Source organism: Gossypium hirsutum, chromosome D05 (genome assembly GCF_007990345.1).
Source record: "Gossypium hirsutum isolate 1008001.06 chromosome D05, Gossypium_hirsutum_v2.1, whole genome shotgun sequence".
Classification (NCBI taxonomy): Eukaryota; Viridiplantae; Streptophyta; class Magnoliopsida; order Malvales; family Malvaceae; genus Gossypium; species Gossypium hirsutum.
Window position 1 is genome coordinate 62,373,265 of NC_053441.1, and position 22,534 is coordinate 62,395,798.

At 35.3% G+C, this 22,534-nt stretch overlaps 2 pseudogenes; both read right to left on the reverse strand.

Moving 5' to 3' along the window:
• Positions 1 to 776: 776 nt before the first annotated feature.
• LOC107902206 ((+)-delta-cadinene synthase isozyme XC14-like) lies at positions 777 to 3,698 on the reverse strand (annotated as a pseudogene).
• Positions 3,699 to 8,884: 5,186 nt separating this feature from the next.
• Positions 8,885 to 15,331, reverse strand: LOC107902205 (chitin-inducible gibberellin-responsive protein 1-like; annotated as a pseudogene).
• Positions 15,332 to 22,534: the final 7,203 nt, after the last annotated feature.

Sequence of the window (22,534 nt, forward strand, 5' to 3'; positions counted from 1 at the left end):
TATGCAAGTGTACACAATGTTATCAAGTAATAAAGTGGCAAGTAAATGTCGAATTATCATACCCACAGGGACTGTTTAAGAAAATTATTTATGAAATGAAATTCAAACACTTTGGTGATTAAAAATATTTTTATTTTGAGGAAGTGATTAAAAACTAAAATTTAACTAAGTAGAATAAAATAAAATAAAATAAAAATTCCAATACACGATTTCAAAAAGTAATCAAGATGACATAGTTGTGTTAGATCAATTACATTTCTTAACTTAATGTTACTAAAACAATGTTCATGTTGTTACAAATAAGTTCACGACAACTTGGCAATTTGTTAACTATAGCACATACGGACTTACTAAATTAACTAATCTCTTGAATATACCACTATGCCAATTCAAACAATTAATAAATTTAAATAAGCAAGTAAAATATTAAGTGAGGTAACAATTAATAAATTGATGATAATTTAAGTTTAACTCAATTTGAATTTAAGTTATTGATATTTTATGATCAAATCAAGTTAAATTAAGTTTAAATTTAAATTCATCAAGTCAAATTTCTAGTTCAGATAAAAAATAAATAGCTACTCAATTTTTTTTTGTTTTTAAAAATTTATTCTACTATATATTATATCGAGATACTTCTAATTACAATTCAATATTTCAAAGAAAAAAAAACACATTGCTCATTTTTTCAGCCATCCATATTTTCATCCTATTTTTATATTTCAAAGAAAGAAAAAACAATATAAAAACAATTAAATATAAAATAGTAGATTTTTCACAACGAAAAGCTTGACAAGAACTTTATTGAATTATTATAAGGCAAAACATTATTAATTAGAATTTAATAACAATTCCTTGAGGAACAAGCTTGGAGAGGAAAATTCAATATAATTTCAAAGTGGGACTTGTTCAATGAGCAATGAAGTGATTCCACCCTTAGTCACTTTTCCAACATATGTATAGCCATCTCCTTCCCTATAAAGCACATCCATCACTCTTGTAAGGTTTAGGCTACGATCAAAAACTTCTGTTGGAATTTCTGTTGGTTTCAAAAACTCTTGATTCATATCTTTCCAAGCACTCTCAATATAATTGTTGAATACATCGTATGTCTCTTCTGCTGTTACGCCATATTCTTCCATGTAATAGTCGACTGTTGACCAATCGTCTTCTTTCCTATGCTTGAACTGCAGCCGTAATAAAATCAAAATTATTCTATCATTATATACCCTAAAATTTGTCAGTATATTAAACTTTATTGGTTTAGTGATGATAAAATACCTTTATTGGCAATACTTCTTCACTATTAACCTTAAAATGAAATTAGTTTTCTTTTATTCTTCTATTTAAGACTAAACATTTGATATATAAACATCGTTTGATTTCGTTACAAGGACATTCAATTATTGAGTTAAGAGTTCAATTTCTTGTAATTATATAAATATATTATTATACCTTGTGTTCAACAACATCATCCATAAACCTACAAATAATTGCAGAAGCTTGAATGATCTTAGGGTCATTGGCTGCCCATTTAAAGGTCTCTGGTGTTATGATATCTCCCATGCCGACATAAGATGTAATAGCAAGCATGGCATAACCACAAGTTAGCAATGCATTAGCCTTAAACTTGTCAAATGATGGTTTGTATTTTTGAATAGCCCATTTGGCCTCCACAAGGTAGGATTGAGCAAGTCGTATAATCTAAGGCAACAAAATCCCAACAATTATCACTAATATCAAATCAAATTCTATAATAATGTTTAAATGACTAAATATTGTTATTCAAGTTAGTTGTTTATTCAAATCTAGAATTTAGCTAATATTTTATCTCTTTTTCACAAAATAAATGTTTGTCGATATGCATACTTCATTTTTCACATATTCAACACGGTATTGTCTCTCGTGCTTAGCCACCAGTTGTTCCATTTCTTCAAAAATATCTAATAGTGCCTTGTAGCTCAATTTCATGTATTCTGGAAGTTGGTCTATGCATTTGATATCACACCTGAATCCCACTTTATTGTTATATTTGATCATTCCTCATGATATATAAATGAATGTTAATCTCCAATTAAAAAAATTAAAGATATAACCTCTCAATAGCTGCTGTATAGGGAATGAGCTTATCATATGTTGCATATGAGTCATATGTATCATCTATAATAGATGACATTGCTATCACTTTTGTAAATATCTTTCTACCAAGTGAGTATTGGGGCTCAAAGTACACTCCCAAGGTCCAAAAATAGCCTTCAACCACTCTATCTCTTGCATATGGAAACTTTCTTCGAACGTCTAAATCTTTCCACCACCTAAAAAATCATATCATAGAAGAGCCCATTAACTCATTGAATCTTCAAAATTTTAATTAGTTTCACATTCATGTTGTCGATGAGTAAATTTTTAGATTCTTGATTCAATTGGCAACCTCATATTTTAAAAAATATATAAGTAAAATGAAATAGGTGAAAAAGATTAATCCAAGTTTCGTGTTGTCACTTTTAACTAATTGTTATTTCATACGAATAAAATATTAGCATTTTCAACTTTTCTCGTATATTGAGGATGATGCACCATATAAATTCAAACCCCTCCACCAAAAAGTTAAAAAAGAGGAAAAAATAAAAAGTGGGTGAAAAAGATTCAAAAACATACCTACAAATCTCACTTAGCTCTTTCCTATGCAAAAGTTGTAACATGTTGAAATCGATCTTAGCAAACTCCAACAAAGCCTTATTATGGGACTCAATATCTTGGTATACTGAAAGATAGTGCCTTGCCTCAACCCTTGGCAAGCCTCTTCGAATTGATTGTTTCAAAGCATGAGAAACCTGTTCGGACAAAAGGTAGTCCAAAGATGCTACTACAAGGCTTAAATGGTTGGTGGTGAAAGAAATTGCTTCATCCAATATATCTTCCCCATGAACCCTCAAATAGGAGGCTTCATAAAGTTCCAACAATCCTCGAACATCGATTGTCACAAATGAATTGACATTCCCTTGCTCGCCTTTAAACTTGTTGAATACCTCTGAGATCAAATTACCCAAAATGATATATCATTATCAAACATTCCATGAAATTTTATACTCAAGAAACTTAAAACACTATGTTGTTGTTCCAATAAATACCACATGAAACATTGAATCCATGCTCTCAGAGTAGTCGGAATCGAAGAGATGTAGTATAGAGGTCCTTCTCGGTGTCATTGTCGTTATGGTAGATGTTCTCTAGTTCATCTTCGATCTCCTTCATGAAATGGTAACTCACACCCAATCTTTGGACTGAATCAATGAAGGTTAACTTTTGGGTTGAATTAGCCATTGGTGCTACAATCATCTTCCGCACTTCTTCTTTCAATTGTTGGTGGTGTTTTTCAGTTTCATCATCAATATTCTACTCAAAATAATGAAAATTTTATTCATATTGAATCACTAAATAATTAAACAAATAGTATGTTCAGATTATATTTCAATATGGTCATATGTATGTATACCTTGTCGGGACAAGTGAGGAAGAGATTTCCCCAAATGCTAGGCTGAAAATCGGATTTGGGACGCATTTCATCCTTATTGGAAGAAAGGGGTGATGAAGAAGGCATTTGAGAAACTTGTGAAGCCATTTCGATTTATCAAAAGTAAATGTTCAAAAACTTTTATGGTTTGCTCTTCAAATTTGGCACAGAATCTGTGAGGATAAGAATGCAACCATTGCATGTATTTATAGGTAAAAAAGAAATACGTAGATTAAATTGTAAAGACATATATCTACTGCATAGATAAAATTTTATTGACACTATTTTCCAATACATCAAATTCAAGTTTCATGTGATAGATTTTTAAAATTTAATCCGCGTGTTTTCACTATATAGATCAAGTTTATAGTTTAATTCGTGTGTTCAAGTATATTCCACATCATATCCTAATTTACATATTTAAACTATGAACGTTTGATGGGATTAACTGAAAATAATATAAGCTTATTAAGCCTTCAAACTATTTCAAAAAATCAATTAAACTCCTTTGAACCTTTTGCACCCAATTAAATCTCTAAATTGACAATTTTGACAAACAAGGCCCTTTGACTAACGTAAACCGTTAAAAACTAATGGCAACATTGACGTGATTGTTGTTAGCCAACAAATACTAACTTGGTAGTGACAAATAAAAAAAAAAGTCAACAAAATATTTAAAAGTTATTTTTACAATAAGTATACAATGAACATTGACAAAAGGATGTCTAAGTTTAAGTTTATTTGAATCTAGAGGCACATTTGTCAAGATTCATTCTATAATTATAAAAAATAATATAAAAAATAAAAAATTAATTTTCATAAAGTTTTTATAAGTTATTAAAATTATTAAAACATATAAAATTAAAAACCAAATGAATTTTATATAAAATATTTTTATAAATTTTAATGATTTTAATTATTTTAAATAAAATCTTTATAAAATTTCAAATGGATTTTAGTTAAAAGCTTTTTATTCAACCAAATGGATTTTCTACAACATGTATATCCTGCAAGGATCAACTGTGACCAGAGTAGCAATGATTTTCTTGTTGATTACTCATAATACTCTAAAATGACATACTTTTATGTGTTAATTACATATATATATTTTGAGTATGGTCCTACTAATTTGAGCTTTTTATGGTTTTTATCTTGTAGGGACTAAATTGAAGGCAAACAGAAGTTTGGGGCAAAAAGCATGAATTTAAAGACAAAATGGGTCAACATGCTAAATAAGGAAGAAATGGTGCCAAAAATACAAAGTGCAAAAGACTTGGGGCAAAAATTCAGAGAAGAGATTTATGAACAGAAGACTCTATTTAAATTTGAATTTTATTTTTAGGATTATTATGATATTATTTAGATTTAATTTTCGATTATATTTTTATTTATCTTTTAAGAGTTTAAATAGGAACAAACTAGGTTTTCTATATATTATTAATAGGGGATGGAGTGAGATGAATATTCACTCATCATTTTCTGTAAAAAAACTCCTTCTCCATAAAGATCTTAGCTGTAACGCCCTGAATAATTTAAATCTATTTTTTGTGAAATTTGACACAAATATGTATCCCTTTTAGTGGTTAAATGTTCTGGGTGTGTGTATGAGGTTTTGGGTTCAAGCCTCACATTTGAAAATTTTTGTTATTTTTTCTGATTCAAACCTTATCCCTATTGGGTGGGCTTATACTATATTATTTGTAAACTTATATCAAAATGAGTTTGTTGGTTCAAGTGGTAAGGAGTTAGCTTGTTGGAGGTCTTGTGTTTAAATCCTCACACGAGCATGGATGTTAATTTTTGTCTTGAATGTTTAATAGAATTTCGGTAAAGCTGAAATTCTGAATTGTTAGAAGGTTAGAGGGGAGAGGAAATTTTTATAGGATATGTTGTCATATTCTTTACCTTTTATTTTTATTCTTTTATCTTTTTCTCTCACCTTTAAAAATCCCTAAATTTGACATTTTCCCTTCATATTAATTGGCACAATCCCTTTTTCCCTTGCCTTTTGAATTCTGGACACGGCCATGTGATGGCGTGAGTGTGGCCGTGTGGGCCCACATGGGCATGTAGATTTTGGGCCAAGCCCTGTGGACCACACGAGCAAGGCCAATTTGGGCGTGTGGGCCCACACGGCCATGTGGGCCCATAATTTTAAAATTTTCCCTAAGGTCGCACGAGTCAAATATTCAGTCATTTCAAAAAAAACAAAAGCATTAATTTTGTATTTTATTTTTCCGTTTCTTTTAGTCATTAAATTTGGATTAATTATTAAACCGCCCTTGCTTAAATGCAAGAAAATATCAATGTAATGTTTCAAAATGACATGAAAAGAAAGAGAAAAGTCAAATATTCACCCATTTCATAAAACAAAAGCATTAATTTTGTATTTGATTTTTCGTTTCTTTTAGTCATTAAATTTGGAATAATTATTAAACCGCCATTGCTTAAATGCTAGAAAATATCAATGTAATGTTTCAAAATGACATGAAAAGAAAGAGAAAAGTCAAATATTCAGCCATTTCATATAACAAAAGCATTAATTTTGTATTTGATTTTTTCTTTCTTTTAGTCATTAAATTTGGATTATTTTTTTGATTCAAACCTTATCCCAATTGGGTGGGCTTATAGTATATTGTAAACTTATATCAAAATGAGTTTCCTGGTTCGAGTGGTAAGGAGTTAACTTGTTGGAGGTCTTGTGTTTAAATCCTCACGCGAGCATGGATGTAAATTTTTGTCTTGAATGTCTAATAGAGTTTCAGTAGAGCTGAAATTTTGAATTGTTAGAAGGTTAGAGGGGAGAGGAAATTTATAAGATACGTTGTCATATTCTTTACCTTTTATTTTTATTCTTTTAACTTTTTCTCTCACCTTTAAAAATCCCTAAATTTGACGTTTTCCCTTCATGTCAATTGGCACAATCCCTTTTTCCCTTGCCTTTTGAATCTCTTGCCTTTTGAATTCTGGACACGGCCATGTGACGACGTGAGCGTGGCCGTGTGGGCCCACATTGGCGTGTAGATTTTGGGCCAGGCCGTGTGGACCACACGAGCAAGGCCAATTTCGGCGTTTGGGCCCACACGGCCATGTGGGCCCATAATTTTAAAATTTTCCCTAAGGTTGCACGAGTCAAATATTCAGTCATTTCAAAAAAACAAAAGCATTAATTTTGTATTTTATTTTTCGTTTCTTTTAGTCATTAAATTTGGATTAACTATTAAACCGCTCTTGCTTAAATGCAAGGAAATATCAATGTAATGTTTCAAAATGACATGAAAAGAAAGAGAAAAGTCAAATATTCAGCCATTTCATAAAACAAAAGCATTAATTTTGTATTTGATTTTTCGTTTCTTTTAGTCATTAAATTTGGATTAATTATTAAACCGCAATTGCTTAAATGCTAGAAAATATCAATGTAATGTTTCAAAATGACATGAAAAGAAAGAGAAAAGTCAAATATTCAGCCATTCCATAAAACAAAAGCATTAATTTTGTATTTGATTTTTCGTTTCTTTTAGTCATTAAATTTGGATTATTTTTTCTGATTCAAACCTTATCCATATTGGGTGGGCTTATAGTATATTATTTGTAAACTTATATCAAAATGATTTTGCTGGTTCGAGTGGTAAGGAGTTAGCTTGTTGGAGGTCTTGTGTTTAAATCCTCATGCGAGCATGGATGTTAATTTTTGTCTTGAATGTCTAATAGAGTTTCGGTAGAGCTGAAATTTTGAATTTTTAGAAGGTTAGAGGGGAGAGGAAATTTATAGGATATGTTGTCATATTCTTTACCTTTTATTTTTATTCTTTTATCTTTTTCTCTCACCTTTAAAAATCCCTAAATTTGACGTTTTCCCTTCATATTAATTGGCACAATCCCTTTTTCCCTTGCCTTTTGAATTTTGGACACGGCCATGTGATGGCGTGAGTGTGGCCGTGTGGGCCCACATGGGCGTGTAGATTTTGGGCCAGGCCGTGTGGACCACACGAGCAAGGCCAATTTCGGCATTTGGGCCCACACGGCCATGTGGGCCCATAATTTTAAAATTTTCCCTAGGGTCGCACGAGTCAAATATTCAGTCATTTCAAAAAAACAAAAGCATTAATTTTGTATTTTATTTTTCGTTTCTTTTAGTCATTAAATTTGGATTAATTATTAAACCGCCCTTGCTTAAATGCAAGAAAATATCAATGTAATGTTTAAAAATGACATGAAAAGAAAGAGAAAAGTCAAATATTTAGCCATTTCATAAAACAAAAGCATTAATTTTGTATTTGATTTTTCGTTTCTTTTAGTCATTAAATTTGGATTAATTATTAAACCGCCATTGCTTAAATGCTAGAAAATATCAATGTAATGTTTCAAAATGACATGAAAAGAAAGAGAAAAGTCAAATATTCAGCCATTTCATAAAACAAAAGCATTAATTTTGTATTTGATTTTTCGTTTCTTTTAGTCATTAAATTTGGATTAATTATTAAACCGCTATTGCTTAAATGCTAGAAAATATCAATGTAATGTTTCAAAATAACATGAAAAGAAAGAGAAAAGTCATATATTCAGCCATTTCAAAAATTGAAAGCATTAATTTTGTATTTGATTTTTCATTTCTTTTAGTCATTAAATTTGGACTAATTATTAAACCGCCCTTGCTTAAATGCTGGAAAATATGAATGTAATGTTTCAAAATGACATGAAAAGAAAGAGAAAAGTCAAACATTCAGCAATTTCAAAAAACAAAAGCATTAATTTTTGTGTTTGATTTTTCGTTTCTTTTAGTCATTAAATTTGGATTAATTATTAAACCGCCCTTGCTTAAATGCTAGAAAATATCAATGTAATGTTTCAAAATGACATGAAAAGAAAGAGAAAAGTCAAATATTCTGTCATTTAAAAAAAACATTAATTTTGTATTTGATTTTCCGTTTCTTTTAGTCATTAAATTTAGATTAAGTATTAAATCTCCCTTGTTTAAATGCTAGAAAATATCAATGTAATGTTAAAAATGACATGAAAAGAAAGAGAAAAGTCAAATATCAACCATTTCAAAAAATATATATTTTACTTTTGTATTTGATTTTTGTTTCTCTTAGACATTAAATTTGCATTGATTATCAAATCACCTCAAAATAGATGAAAAAATTAACACTTGTTACCTTTGCTGATGTGGCATCTATGTGGCAGTCCATGTGTATGCCACATTAGCAATTAATTCATTTTTGAACTTAATTTTTTTGTCCAAATTCTCTAAATTTTGAATGAATTTTCGGATTTCAATGTATAGCGCTATTGAAATGAGTATATATAACTTATTTCAAAATTCTTTTTCACTGTCCTGTATCATATTGCAAATATGTGTCAGTCATGCTACGTACACTGAATTGTATAACAAAGAAATAGAATGAATCCCTTAATATGCTTATACATACTTGCATCAAATGGTACGTCAAATTCTATTAAAAGAATGAACAAAGGACACAAAATATTTTAGGAACAAATGATGGTGATTGCATGATTGTATGGGTCCCAAAATCAACCTGGTTGACCCATCTCATCCTGATTTTACCATAAACGTGTATGAATCTCAGCCATCATAACACCAAGCAGAAGCCGATATAAGGTTCCGGTCCTTCCACCCCAACAATGTTGCCTCATCTTTCTCTACCAATGTGTAATGTTTAGAGTAACACTTTAGCAGGCCTCGTATCACTGAATTGATGTAAGAGCTTACAGGGTATGGTTGGAATCCAACCTTTGTTAGCCTAGACTTCCACTTACCAAAGAGCTCATGGCGCTCAACCCTCTCCTTTCCCTCGCAAGCAATGACATTTACGATATCCCTGGCCAGGCAGTGCTGCTCGACATTAATTTGTTCCCTTCTATGTCTTGGCATCGTCTCATCTATGGACTCGAACATTGCCAAGTAGTACTCCAAAGTCTTAATGAACCTAGGGAGGAAAATGGCTGTTTTCGTGTTTGATTCTTATTCAACCAAGGTGATAACCTTGGGAGAAAGTGACCTTACCATTTGCAGAATCCCGTCCCTGAGATTGTTCACATCTACACTCTCATCGAGGGTATAATGGAGCTGCAGTGGAAATTTGACAGCAAGAGCCTTCCCAAGCTTGACATCAAGAATGTCCCTTGTGATATTTCCTACAAAAATTGGCATTCAATGGAACTCAACTAGAATACCAAACTACTCGGATAGTGCCATCAAACGTCTTTTGACAGTTTCTAATCCACTACCACGGGCATATTTAGAAACAGGATCATCAATTCCTGTAATCCATACATAAGGAGCTCCGTCTGGTCTGGCTGTAAGTGCTTGCAAGAGGGTCACCCACTATGTTCCCTGAGCAATATGGAAATCAATAATGTGGATGCGATCTTCAATTCTGCATGCTTTAGCAATGGCCCCATTGGTAGCCATGTAACCAAAATTTAAATACAGACAAATTTTATACAGAGTATGCATGTATGTGAGCAAGTCCTTGCCTTTTGGCTCTTGCCAATAAAGGGCTCAATATATTTTTGGTGTTTTGAACAATATGCTAGCAAGTTTTGTTGTGACTTGAACAACAAGGCTCAAGACTTGCAGAAGAAACAAACAGAATTCAAGAACAAAATTAAAAGCAAAAGTAAAGAAAAGATGGAGAGTATGTGATGAATAATTCTTCAAGGAATTTTCATTGAAATGAGAAATGGCATACATCCAATACAAATACTAGACATGAGATGGTCACCACAAACAAATCAATACCTAAAACACTACCTAACTCCACTAATTACATTGTAACTTACAAAACCTTACTTGCACTCATGAACAAGCTAATTTTTCATCTAACCAGCACCTAAAACATCAAGTACAAATTGTTTTGTTTTCAACTAAGCTACAAAATATTATTCCTAATTAACAAAAATGAAACAGTAGCTCGATCTGCTGGAACTTCACTTGCTCGGGTTGTTCCTGGTGCAACAAGGGCAGCATGCTGGCCAACTTTAACACTCCTCCTTGGCTTGCATACTGCAAACTGCCAAACTCATTCTCAAGTGCTCAAAATTTGTTACACTAAAGGGCTCGGTCAAAATTTCAGTCAGTTGATCCTCTGAATTGCAATGAAACAGTTTCACTTCCTGTGCTTGCTCCATTTCTCTGACAAGATGAAGCTTAATGTTGAAGTGCTTTGTCCTTCCACAGAACACTGGATTCTTTGCAATTACAACAGTAGATTGGTTGTCACAAAAGATCTTTATTGCTTCCCTTTGGTGCACATTTAAATCTGCCATAATTTTCCTTAGCCAAATGACTTGGTTGACAGCACTTGTAGCTGCTACATACTCAGCTTCAGCAGTAGATTGACCAACTATTATTTACTTTTTCGAGCTCCAGCAAAACATAGCTGAATCGAGGGTGAAGACATACCCTGAGGTTCTCTTCATGTCATCTATCGAACCAACCCAGTCACTATCAGTATAACCAACCAATTTTAAGCTTTCAGCTTTGCTATACAACATTCCATAGCTCAGGGTACCCTTGATATACCTAAGCACCCTTTTTGCAGCTTGAAAATGTTTTTCATTGCAACAATGCATAAACCTTGAAAGCAAGCTTACTGCAAACATGATATCTGGCGTAGTGGCAGTCAAGTATAGCAAACATCCAACTAGGCTCCTATAAGTAGTTTCAACAATCTACTTAAAATCACCTTGGCTCGATAGTTTTTCTCCTATGGCAACTGGAGTGCTTGTTGCCTTGTTGTTTTGCATTGAGAATTTTGTCAAAATTTTGGAGGCAAAGACTTTCTGACTTAGGAATATTTCACTCTGTGTTTGTGTCACCTCCATGCCAAGAAAATATGTCATCATTCCTAGATCAAACATCTGTAATATTTGTTGCATTTTGGCTTTGAAATCATTCAGCATTGTTTGGTTTCCTCCTGCCACCAACAGGTCATCAACATACAGGGATACAATGAGCTGAGTTTGTACCCTTTCCTTTTTGACATAAAATTCGGCTCACTAATGCTCCTTTCAAATCCCAAACTAACCAAGTAGCTATCGATCCTGGTATACCAGGCCCTTGGTACCTATTTCAAGCCATACAAGGCTTTCTTCAGTCTGTAAACCATGTCTTCCTTACCAGCCACTTTGAAACCTTGAGGTTGTTTAACATAGATATCTTCTTCAAGAAATCCATTGAGGAAGGCTGACTTCACATCGAGCTAGTGAATTTTCCACTGTATTTGTGCTGCTAAGGCAACTAGCAACCTGATGGTGTCGAGCCTGGCCCTTGGTGCAAAGGTATCTAGATAATCTGTGTCATATTTCTGGCTAAATCCCTTCACAACTAGCCTTACTTTCAACTTGTTCAAACTTCCATCAGCATTATGTTTGGCCATTTCACTCCAATGGTCTTTCTGTTGGTTGGTCTTTCAACTAGTTCCCAAGTCTGATTCTTTTCAATCATTTTGATTTCATTAGCCATTGCCTATTTCCAGCCTTGTTGAACTTCAGCCTTTTCAAAACAGCTTGGTTTCACTATGGCTACTTGAGCTTTTTCATAAATCTCAACCAATGGTCTACTGCTCCTGACTGGTTCATCATCAATGTCCATTTCAAGACCATTCTAATCAGATTCAGTCTGATCTGTTACAAGGTCTTTAGAAACAGCCTCTGACGTATTCTTTTTCTAGTTCCAGCTAGACATCTCATCGAATACCATATCTCTACTCACCAGCACCTTGTTTGCTAAAGGATCCAAGATCTTATATCCCTTTTTGATAGTGTTGTAGCCCACCAGTATGCCAGGTTGAGCCCTTTTTGATAGTTTGTCCGTTTTCACAGCTGGGATATGTGCATAGCATATGCAGCCAAAGATCCTCAAGTAAGCCAGTGATGGTTTGAACCCAAACCAGGCCTCAAATGGAGTTTTGTGAGCCAAAGCCTTGGTTGGGAGCCTATTTTGGATGTAGAAAACAGTGTTAACTGCCTTAGCCCACAAGGTTTTGGGCAAATTCTTCTCAAACATCAAACACCTGGCCATATTCATCAAACTTCTATTTTTTTCTTTCACTAGCACCATTCTGTTGAGGAGTATAGGTGTTGGTGAGCTAGTGTTTGATGCTTGCTTCATCACAAAAGGCTTGAATTTGAGCTGAGGTGTACTCAGTTCCATTATCAGACCTTAAGGTCTTAAACTTGTAGCCTGTTTTAGTATCTGTAGTAGCCTTGAACTTCTAGAACACTGAGGCCACCTCTGATTTATGCTTCAAAAAATAAATCCAGCAAAATCTTGAGTGATCATCAATGAACAGAATGAAATACCTGTTTCCATTCAAAGACTGAGTATTTATGGGTCCACACGCATCAGTGTGCACAAGCTGTAGCCTTTCTGAGGCTCTCTAGGCTTTGTTTGAAGGAAATGAGAGACTGGCCTGCTTTCCCAACTGACATACTTCACAGACATCCTCTTTTTCAACTGAGTTGATGAAGTTCTCAACCAGATCTTCTTTAGTTAACTGGTTCATCGACCTGTAGTTGGCATGACCAAGCCTTTGGTGCCAAAGCTTAGATTCATCTAATGAGGCTATGTAGGCTGAGTTTGAGCCATTTGTCCAGTCAACTACGAAACTCTTATCAGCCATATTGACTGACATGGATCCACTTGGATCACTAATTTGACACTCATCTCCTTTGAACACAATAGAATAGCCTTTCTGCAGAAGCTGAGCTATGCTAAGCAAATTTCTGTCAATCTCATGCATCAACAACACATTTGAAACAAGCTTGCTACCTGTGGAAGTGATTATCAGCACATCCCCTCTGCCTTCGGCCTTAATGAAGTGGCCATTACCAACTTTCACCTTAGTTTTGAAGCTTCTATCAATTGACTTGAAAATGGCAGCATCTGGTGTCATATGGTTGGTGCAACCACTGTCAATGAGCCATCCCTTTGTGGCCTTTTTTTTAGTGGATGGGCATGAAACTACAAAAAATTACTCTTCATGATCACTGCCCTCTTCTGATACTCAAGCTTCGGTATTTGGTTGTTGTGGTTGATACTACATTAGTTTGCCTTTACAAACCTTTTCAACATGGCCCATCTTTTTACAGTGTTGACACTGCACATCTGGTCTAAACCAACAATTGTCTTCAGGATGACCAGGTCTTTTGCAATGCCTGTAAGGTTGATCCCTTCTTCTTGCACCATCTAACTTAGGCTTGTCTCTCTAAGTCTTTTTGCCTTTGTAGGCAGAGGTGCTCGAGGCAGGCTTGGTTTTTGCTTGGAAGGCACATTCTTGGTGCTCCTCAAGCCTACTAGTTCTTATTTGCTCTTATGCATAAAGAGCATTGATCAGCTCTGTCAATGAGATGCTAGTCAGGTCCCTTGAGTCTTCGAGGGATGAATTTTTTGCCTCATACCTCTCAGGTAAGGTTGAGATTACCTTCTCACTATTCTAGCTTCACTGAACTGCTCTCCTAGGAGCCTTATATTGTTTACCAAAGCCATAATCCTGTCTGAATACTACTTGATTGTTTCTTCCTCCTTCATCTTCAAGTTCTCAAAATCTCTTCTCAGATTCAAAAGTTGTTGCTACTTTGTTCTTTCAGTTCCATGGAACTCTTCTTTTAGTTTGTCCCAGGCCTGCTTTGGTGTCTCACAGGCCATGATTCTTGTAAAGATCACATCTGACATACAGTTTTGGATGCAAGATATAGCCTTGTGCCTCTTAGTCCTTTCATCAGCATGCTGTCTGATCTGAGCCACAGTTGGATTGGCTCGAAGTGGTGCTGGTCCAACATCTGAGTTGACCACTTCCCATAGATCGAGTGCCTGCAAATAGGTTTTCATTTTGACCACCCATTTGTGATAGTCCTCTCCATTGAAGACTGGTGGTGCAGCTGGTGAAGCCATCGTTTTAAAATGTTGAGCTATAACAGGTCCACTGAGATTATGGCTCTAGATTCCAATTGTTGGTGTTTTGAACAATATGCTAGCAAGTTTTGTTGTGACTTGAGCAACAAGGCACTAGACTTACAGAAGAAACAAACATAATTCAAGAACAAAATTAAAAGCAAAAGTAAAGAAAAGATGGAGAGTATGTGACGAATAATTCTTTAAGGAATTTTCATTGAAATGAGCAATGGCATAAAAACAATACAAATACCAGACATGATCTGGTCACCACAAATAAATCAATACCTAAAACATTACCTAACTCCACTAATTACATTGTAACTTGCAAAACCTTACTTGCACTCATGAACAAGTTAATTTTTCATCTAATCAGCACCTAAAACAACAAGTACAACTTGTTTTGTTTTCAACTAAGCTATAAAACATTAATTCAAAATTAACAAAATGAAACAGTAGCTCGATCTGCTAGAACTTCACTTGCTCGGGCTGTTCCAAGTGCAACTGGGGCAGTATGCTGGCCAACTTCAACATATATGTTAAATCCCGATGCCTCCACCTTTCCACCATGTAACCATCGAGATGCTGGATTGGTTCTCCATAAATAGAAACAACAATCCCGGCCTTTGCAATCAACATATTGAATTTATTGATATTGTTTTCAGAGAGAGTTTTAGCACATGCAATCAACAACTGCTTTAGATTCCCCGGTGGAATCCTCTTTAAAGATAAATCCTCTATTGCAGTCAGACGTTTCTCTACATGAGCAACTTCAGTTGATTGCCTATGGTTAGTAACTAAGGTTTTTCGAGGTTAACACATGGAATATCCTTGGCAGTCCTTACTAGATGCCCTGTATCGATGGCCATTTTTCTGTGGTGTATTGGTTACTTCATTGGCCCCATCAGGTGCCCTTTGACCAATGTAAACCGTTAAAAACTAATGGTAACATTGACGTGATTGTTGTCAGCCAACAAATACTAACTTGGTAGTGACAAATAAAAAAAGTCAACAAAAAATTTAAAAGTTATTTTTAAAATAAGTATACAACGAACCTTGACAAAAGGATGTCTAAGTTTAAGTTTATTTGAATCTGGAGGCACATTTGTCAAGATTTATTCTATAATTATAAAAAATAATATAAAAAATTAAAAATTAATTTTCATAAAGTTTTTTATAAATTACTAAAATTATTAAAACATATAAAATAAAAAACCAAATGAATTTTATATAAAATATTTTTTTATAAATTCTAATGATTTTAATTGTTTTAAATAAAATCTTTATAAGATATAAAATGGATTTTAGTTAAAAGGTTTTTATTCAACCAAATGGATTTTCTGCAACATGTATATCTTGCAAGGATCAACTGTGACCAGGGTAGCCACGATTTCCTTGTCGATTACTGATAATACTCTAAAATGGCATACTTTTATGTGTTAATTGCATATATATTTTGAGTATGGTTCTACTAATTTGGGTTTTTTATGGTTTTTATATTGTAGGGACTAAATTGAAGGCAAACTGAAGTTTGGGTGCAAAAAGCGTGAATTTAAAGACAAAATGGGTCAACATGCAAAATAAGGAAGAAATGGTGTCAAAAATACAAAGTGCAAAAGACTTGGTGTAAAAATTCAGAGAAGAGATTTATGAACAGAAGACTCTATTTAAATTCGAATTTTATTTTTAGGATTATTATGATATTATTTAGATTTAATTTTAGATTATATTTTTCTTTATCTTTAAAAAGTTTAAATAGGAACAAACTAGGTTTTATATATATTATAAGTAGGGGATAGAGTGATGTAAATATTCATTCATTATTTTCTATAAAAAAACTCCTTCTCCCTAAAGATATTAGCTGTAACACCCTGAATAATTTAAATCTTTTTTTGTGAAATTTGAGACAAATATGTATCTGCTTCAGTGGTTAAATGTTTTGGGTGTGTGTATAAGGTTTTTGGTTCAAGTCCCACATTTGAAAAATTTTGTTATTTTTTTTATTCAAATCTTATCCCTGTTGGGTGGGCTTATAGTATATTATTTGTAAACTCATATTAGAATGAGTTTGTTGGTTCGAGTAGTAAGTAGTTAGCTTGTTGGAGGTCTTGTGTTCGAATCCTTGCGCGAGCGTGGATGTTAATTTTATTTTTGAGTGTCTAATAGAGTTTCGATAGAGTTGAAATTCTGAATGGTTAGTGGGCTAGAGGGGAGAGGAAGTTTAGGGATATGTTCTCATATTCTTTAACTTTTATTTTTATTTTTTTATCTTTTTTTCTCACCTCTAAAAATCCCCAAATTTGACGTTTTCCCTTCCTGTTAATTTGCACAATTCTTTTTTCCCTTGCCTTTTGAATTATGTCGCAATCTTATCAGCTAATCGTGGTATTTTGATTCTTCGGTACTGTGGTGTGGCTAGGTAAGTGTAAGGGGTTTATTTTCGTGTAAGTTTGGGAATCATTTCGATCATTTTCTTTTTGGTAATGTGGTTTTACACTGTTGGTGGCAAAACGAGAAGAACGAATTTCTCCTTTTATGGAATCATAGTCGACTTTGTTCGAGAAGTTGGGTAAGTATCGAACACCTGAATGTCTTTATTGATTTTGGGAATGATTATGTCAATTTTAGGTTTTGGTGGTCTTGGGAGTGTTTTCACATCAAAACTGAACCAGGTGTGTACTCCTAACGCGAAAAATTGAGCATCGGCAAAAGTCAAAACAGCATTCTATCGATGCCACACGGGCGTGTGCCTGGCTGTGTGGTTGGCCATGTGCTTGATACGGGTATGTGTTTAACGAAGGCATGGTCGTGCGTAGGACACGACCATGTGATGGTGTGAGTGTGATCGTGTGATGGTGTGGGTGTGGCCGTGAGGGCCCACACGGGTGTGTAGATTTTGAGCTAGGCCATGTGGGCCACATGAGCAAGGCTAATTTGGGCATGTGGGCCCATAATTCTAAAATTTTCCCTAGGGTTGCACGGGTCATTTTGATCGACTGTGGGCCTACCGTAGAGTCGGTAAGGGCTAACCAAACCCTAAATTATATGATCTAATATTCTAATAGTCTGCTCTGAGTAGGATACTGATATGTATATCTGACTGTTCTATTTAAGTATATATGTTATCTGTATATGAGCATGTTATACATAATGTTACTGTATCTGTATTTTGTATCATTGATTGGGGTGGGAATTGTATATGTGGAGGAAGTGATCTGTATGCCGAATCTTCGCCTATATTCTGGTAGCTTGTCTGCATATTATCTATCATGTGTTGCATCGACACTATATGCTGTGTAGGGATCAGTGGGTGTTTTTAACCCCACATAGTGTGATGGGATGCTCAGAGATGGTGTGTAAAGGATGGGGGTAGGATTCTGGATATTTGCATCTATTATGGACCTAAGTCCAAATCTGTAGCTATCTGTATATGAAATTTCTATGTATATTGTCTGCTTCTGTTGGGTTACACATTGAGTTTACGAAAACACATATACGTTTTCTTGTTCTGTACAGGTAATCTACAGGCTTAGACAGATCGGTGCGACGGAGTCCCATGGTGACCACAAGGGTGTGAACTGACTTTAAATAATGGTTTTTATTTAATTAAAGATTATTTTTGGGAGTTTTGTATTTATTAGACTCTCCAGATTGTTTGGTTTTTATTTGGTTTTGGATGTGTTTTGAATCTTTTATTGCGACGTTTGACTAGATTCACTGTTTTACAAAAAGAAATGTTTTTTTTTCGAAAATGCAAGTTGGATTTTCAAAATATAACAGTTTTTAAGACTTCCACTGTAAATTATGTTTTGGCAAATGAATTAATTAAATAACGTTTTCAGTAAAAGTTATATCAACAAAAATAGGTTATAAAACTTGGATAATTTATCGAACAACTCTACAAAGTTTTATTGAAGTAACACTGATTTCAAAACCCTTTTTTGTAACACTCTTGAATTCAGCCATAACGTCTAGGCCGGGTTAGGGGAGTTATATTTAGTGGTATCAAAGTCAGGTTCCAAAACTCGGGCTATAAATTTTGAGTTTTTAATTGTGTTTTGAAAAAGAACTTGTTTTTAAATAACTTAAATCATTTTTAGTAAATGTGTGGTACACCGAGTCTTGGGCACTGATCTTGTAAGTATTTCTAAACTTAGATAGAACTTTTTGAAAACACTGTAGTTCGTACTTTCTGAAACTATACTAAGTTAGTTAGAGACTAAAACATCTAAAATACTTTTGGAACTTCTGAAAACTTGAGCGTAAAATATATGTTAATAAACAATGGAACTGATTCAAAAATTTTATAATGTAGATAAATTTGAAAATACGATGAGCGCTCGTGGTATTCGTGGGCGCGGCGGGTGCCTTAGGGGGCTTTAACTTAGTCTTATTTTCTGGGCAGTATGCCAAAATTAGACACGAGTGAGACACCGGTTTCACCTGCTACTGAGACTGGGTCTCAAAGTCGCTCAGCTGGGGACGACGCATTGTCTCAAGCCATGTCGAGAGTGTTAGAGTAGGTCGCTAGACCCTATTCTAGATTTGGGGACAGTGGGTCGATAACTGAACAACTCTAGTCCAATAGAGCTGAGTTGTTTAGGGATGTCACTGGAGTCACCCCTACTGTGGCCGAGTATTAATCGGAAGCCATTGAGAGGATTATGAATGACATCGACTACACTCCTGAACAGAAATTAAAGTGTGCATTTTTTTACTTTGCGATGAGGCATATCAGTGGTGGTTGTCGGTTGAGGAGGGTACTCAACCGGATTGTATGAACTATGATTACTTTAAGACTGCCTTTCAAGGAAAATATGTGGGGGCAAGTTATGTTGACGCTTGTATGTGTTAGTTCATGAATCTCATGCAAGGTGATAAATCTATGGCCTAGTATGAAGCCGAGTTTCTGAGATTAAGCTGTTACGCTCGAGGCATGGTAGCATCTGAGTATGAGAAATGTGTCTATTTTGATGACGGCTTGAGGGATAGTCTACGGCTTGAGGGATAGTCTAAGGGTATTGATTGTTCCATAGAGGGAGCGAGAGTTTGAAGTTCCTGTAGATAAGACAAAGATTGTTGAGGAGGTTAAGCGCGTGGAGTGCCCGAATAGAGATCGAGAGAGAGGCAAGAATAAAAGGGATTCAGAGCCCTCTAGTTCTGTTCAGAGGCCTAAGAAACGGGTCAGGCCTAATGGGCCTATTAGAGTGAGGGTTCCTGTTACTCTTACTGGGATTCAGCCTTGTGGTGATTGCGGTAGGTGCCATCCGGGTGAGTGTTGGAGGAGATTAGGGGCTTGCCTGCGGTGTGGGTCACTAAAGGACCGGATTAGAGAGTATCTATATTGTGCGGATCAAATGCAAGCTTTAGGACCGAGTTCTGTTCAGCCTCAGAGGGTAGTACAGCAGCCATCTAGGGGTCGTGGATCAAATGTAGCTAGTACTATTTTTGAGAACTTGGGGATTCCTATTTAGTGTACTTCTAGTGAGATTACTGTACTGAGTTCGTTGGGGCAGTCTGTTCGGGTAAATAGACTTTATAGGAATGTCCTATGAGAAGTATAAGGGGTTGTGTTTTTGGTAAATTTGATGGAGTTACCATTTAGGGAGTTCAATTTAATTTTGGGTATGGACTGGTTGGTAGAGCACCGGGTTAGTTTGGATTACACGACTAAGAGGATTGTTCTGAGGATCGAGGATGACAAGGAAGTGGTTGTAATCGGTGAGCATTGAGATTACTTATCTAATGTGACGTCCGCTTTAATGGATAAGAAATTGGTTCGAAAAGGGTGTGAGGCATATTTAGCTTACGTTAGTGCTTCAATTTTTGGGGACTCGTTTGTTGAGGATATCAGAACAGCAAGGAAATTTCTGGATGTTTTTCCTGAGGAGTTACCGGTTTACCTCTGAATTAGGAAGTGGAGTTTAACATTAAGCTTCTACAGGGTACAGCTCTAGTGTCCATCGCTCCATACCGTATGGCTCCGAAGGAGCTTATAGAGCTTAATGCTCAACTTCAAGAGCTTCAAGATCGTGGTTTCATCCGTCTTATTGTGTCTCTGTAGGGGCACCGGTTCTGTTTGTAAAGAAAAAGGATGGTATTGCATTGACTATCGGCAGTTGAATAAACTGACCATGAAAAATAAGTATCCACTTCCAAAGATCGACGATTTGTTTGATCAATTTTGAGGGGCTTCTATGTTCTCAAAAATAGATCTTTGATCTGAGTATCATCAGCTTAGAGTTAAGGAAGTGGATGTTCATAAGAGGCATTTAAAACTCGTAATGGGTACTATGAGTTCCTAGTTATGCCGTTTGGTCTGACAAATGCTCTAGTGGCATTTATGGATATGATGAACCGAGTTTTTCAGCTGTATCTGGATCAGTTCGTCCTGGTCTTCATCGACAATATTCTGGTTTACTCTAAGACTGAGAATAAGCATGATGAGCATATTAGAGTAGTGCTTCAGATACTTTGAGAGAAATAGCTCTACACTAACTTTAGTAAATGTGAATTCTGGTTGCAAGAGGTAACTTTTCTGAGGTATGTAGTTTCTGTTGAGAGGATTCAAGTTGATCCTAAGAAGGTTGAGGCTTTGCTTGATTGTAAACAGCCTAAGAACGTATCTGAGATCAATAATTTTTTAGGTTTTAAGGTTATTATCAGCGTTTTGTTTAGGGGTTCTCTCTGATTGCAACTCCTTTGACTAAGCTTTTGCGCAAGGGTATTCCCTTTGTCTGGTCTGATGTGCAACAATCGAGTTTTGGAAAGCTCAATTATGTTCTGACTCAAGCTCCTATTCTGATACAACCTGAATTTGGTAAAGAGTTTGCGGTGTACAGTGATGCATCACATGTCGATTTGAGATGTGTACTGATGCAAGATGGTTAGGTTGTGCTTATGCATCCCGTCAACTTAAGTCACTCGAAGGGAATTATCCGACACATGATCTTGAGTTAGTTGCGGTGGTGTTTTCGTTAAAGATCTGAAGGCATTATCTGTATAGTGAGAGATGTATCATCTACACCAATCTCAAGAGCCTCAAGTACCTCATTACTTAGAAGGAGTTGAATCTTAGACAGCATCGATGGATTAAGTTATTCAAAGATTATGATTGTACGATAGAGTATCATCTAGTAAGACTAATGTGGTGGCCGATGCTCTCAGTCGTAGAGCGATGACTGATTTGAGAGTGATGTTCGCTCGTCTTAGTCTGTTCAATAATGGGGGTCTACTATTCGAGTTGCAGGTTAAGCCGACTTGGATTGGGCAGATTTGAGAAAAGCAGTTAAGGGATAAGTCTTTAGTTTTGCGGCTTCACCAGGTTGAGAGTGGTAGTACTTCTAATTTTGGACTGAATAAGGATGAAGTTATGTGTTTCCAAAGACGGGTTTGTGTATCGAATGATTCTGATCTGAGGCAGTTGATTCTAAGGGAGACGCATAGTATCCCTTATGCTATACATCCTGGTGGTAATAAAATGTATCGCGATCTTCATGAGCTGTACAGGTGGCCAAGTTTGAAATTTGAGGTAACAGATTTTGTTGCTCGTTGTCTAACGTGCTAGCAGGTTAAGGCTGAGCACAAGTTACCTTCAGGTTTGCTCCAACTTGTTAAGATTCCTTTGTGAAAATAGGAGTGAGTGACGATGGACTTCGTTAGTGGGTTGCCTTTAACACCTACTAAGAAGGATCCAGTTTGGGTCATCGTGGATCTATTAACCAAGTTCACCCATTTTATTTCGATTCGGATGGACTACTCTTTATAAAAGTTAGTGAAGCTCTATATCTCTGAGATTATAAGACTGCATAGCATTTTAGTTTCGATAATCTCTGATTGGGATCCTCGTTTCACTTTTTGGTTTTGGAAAATACTGCATAAAGCTTTGGGTTTGAGGTTAGACTTCAGTATTGCGTTCCATCCTCAAACCGATGGTCACTCTGAGAGGGTAATTCAGATACTGGAGGATATGCTTCGGAGTTGTGTGATTGATTTTCGAGGTAGTTGAGAGGATTTTCTGTCGTTAGCTGAGGTTTGCCTACAATAATAGTTTCCAGTCTAGCATCCAGATGGCACCTTACAAGGCTTTGTATGGTCGT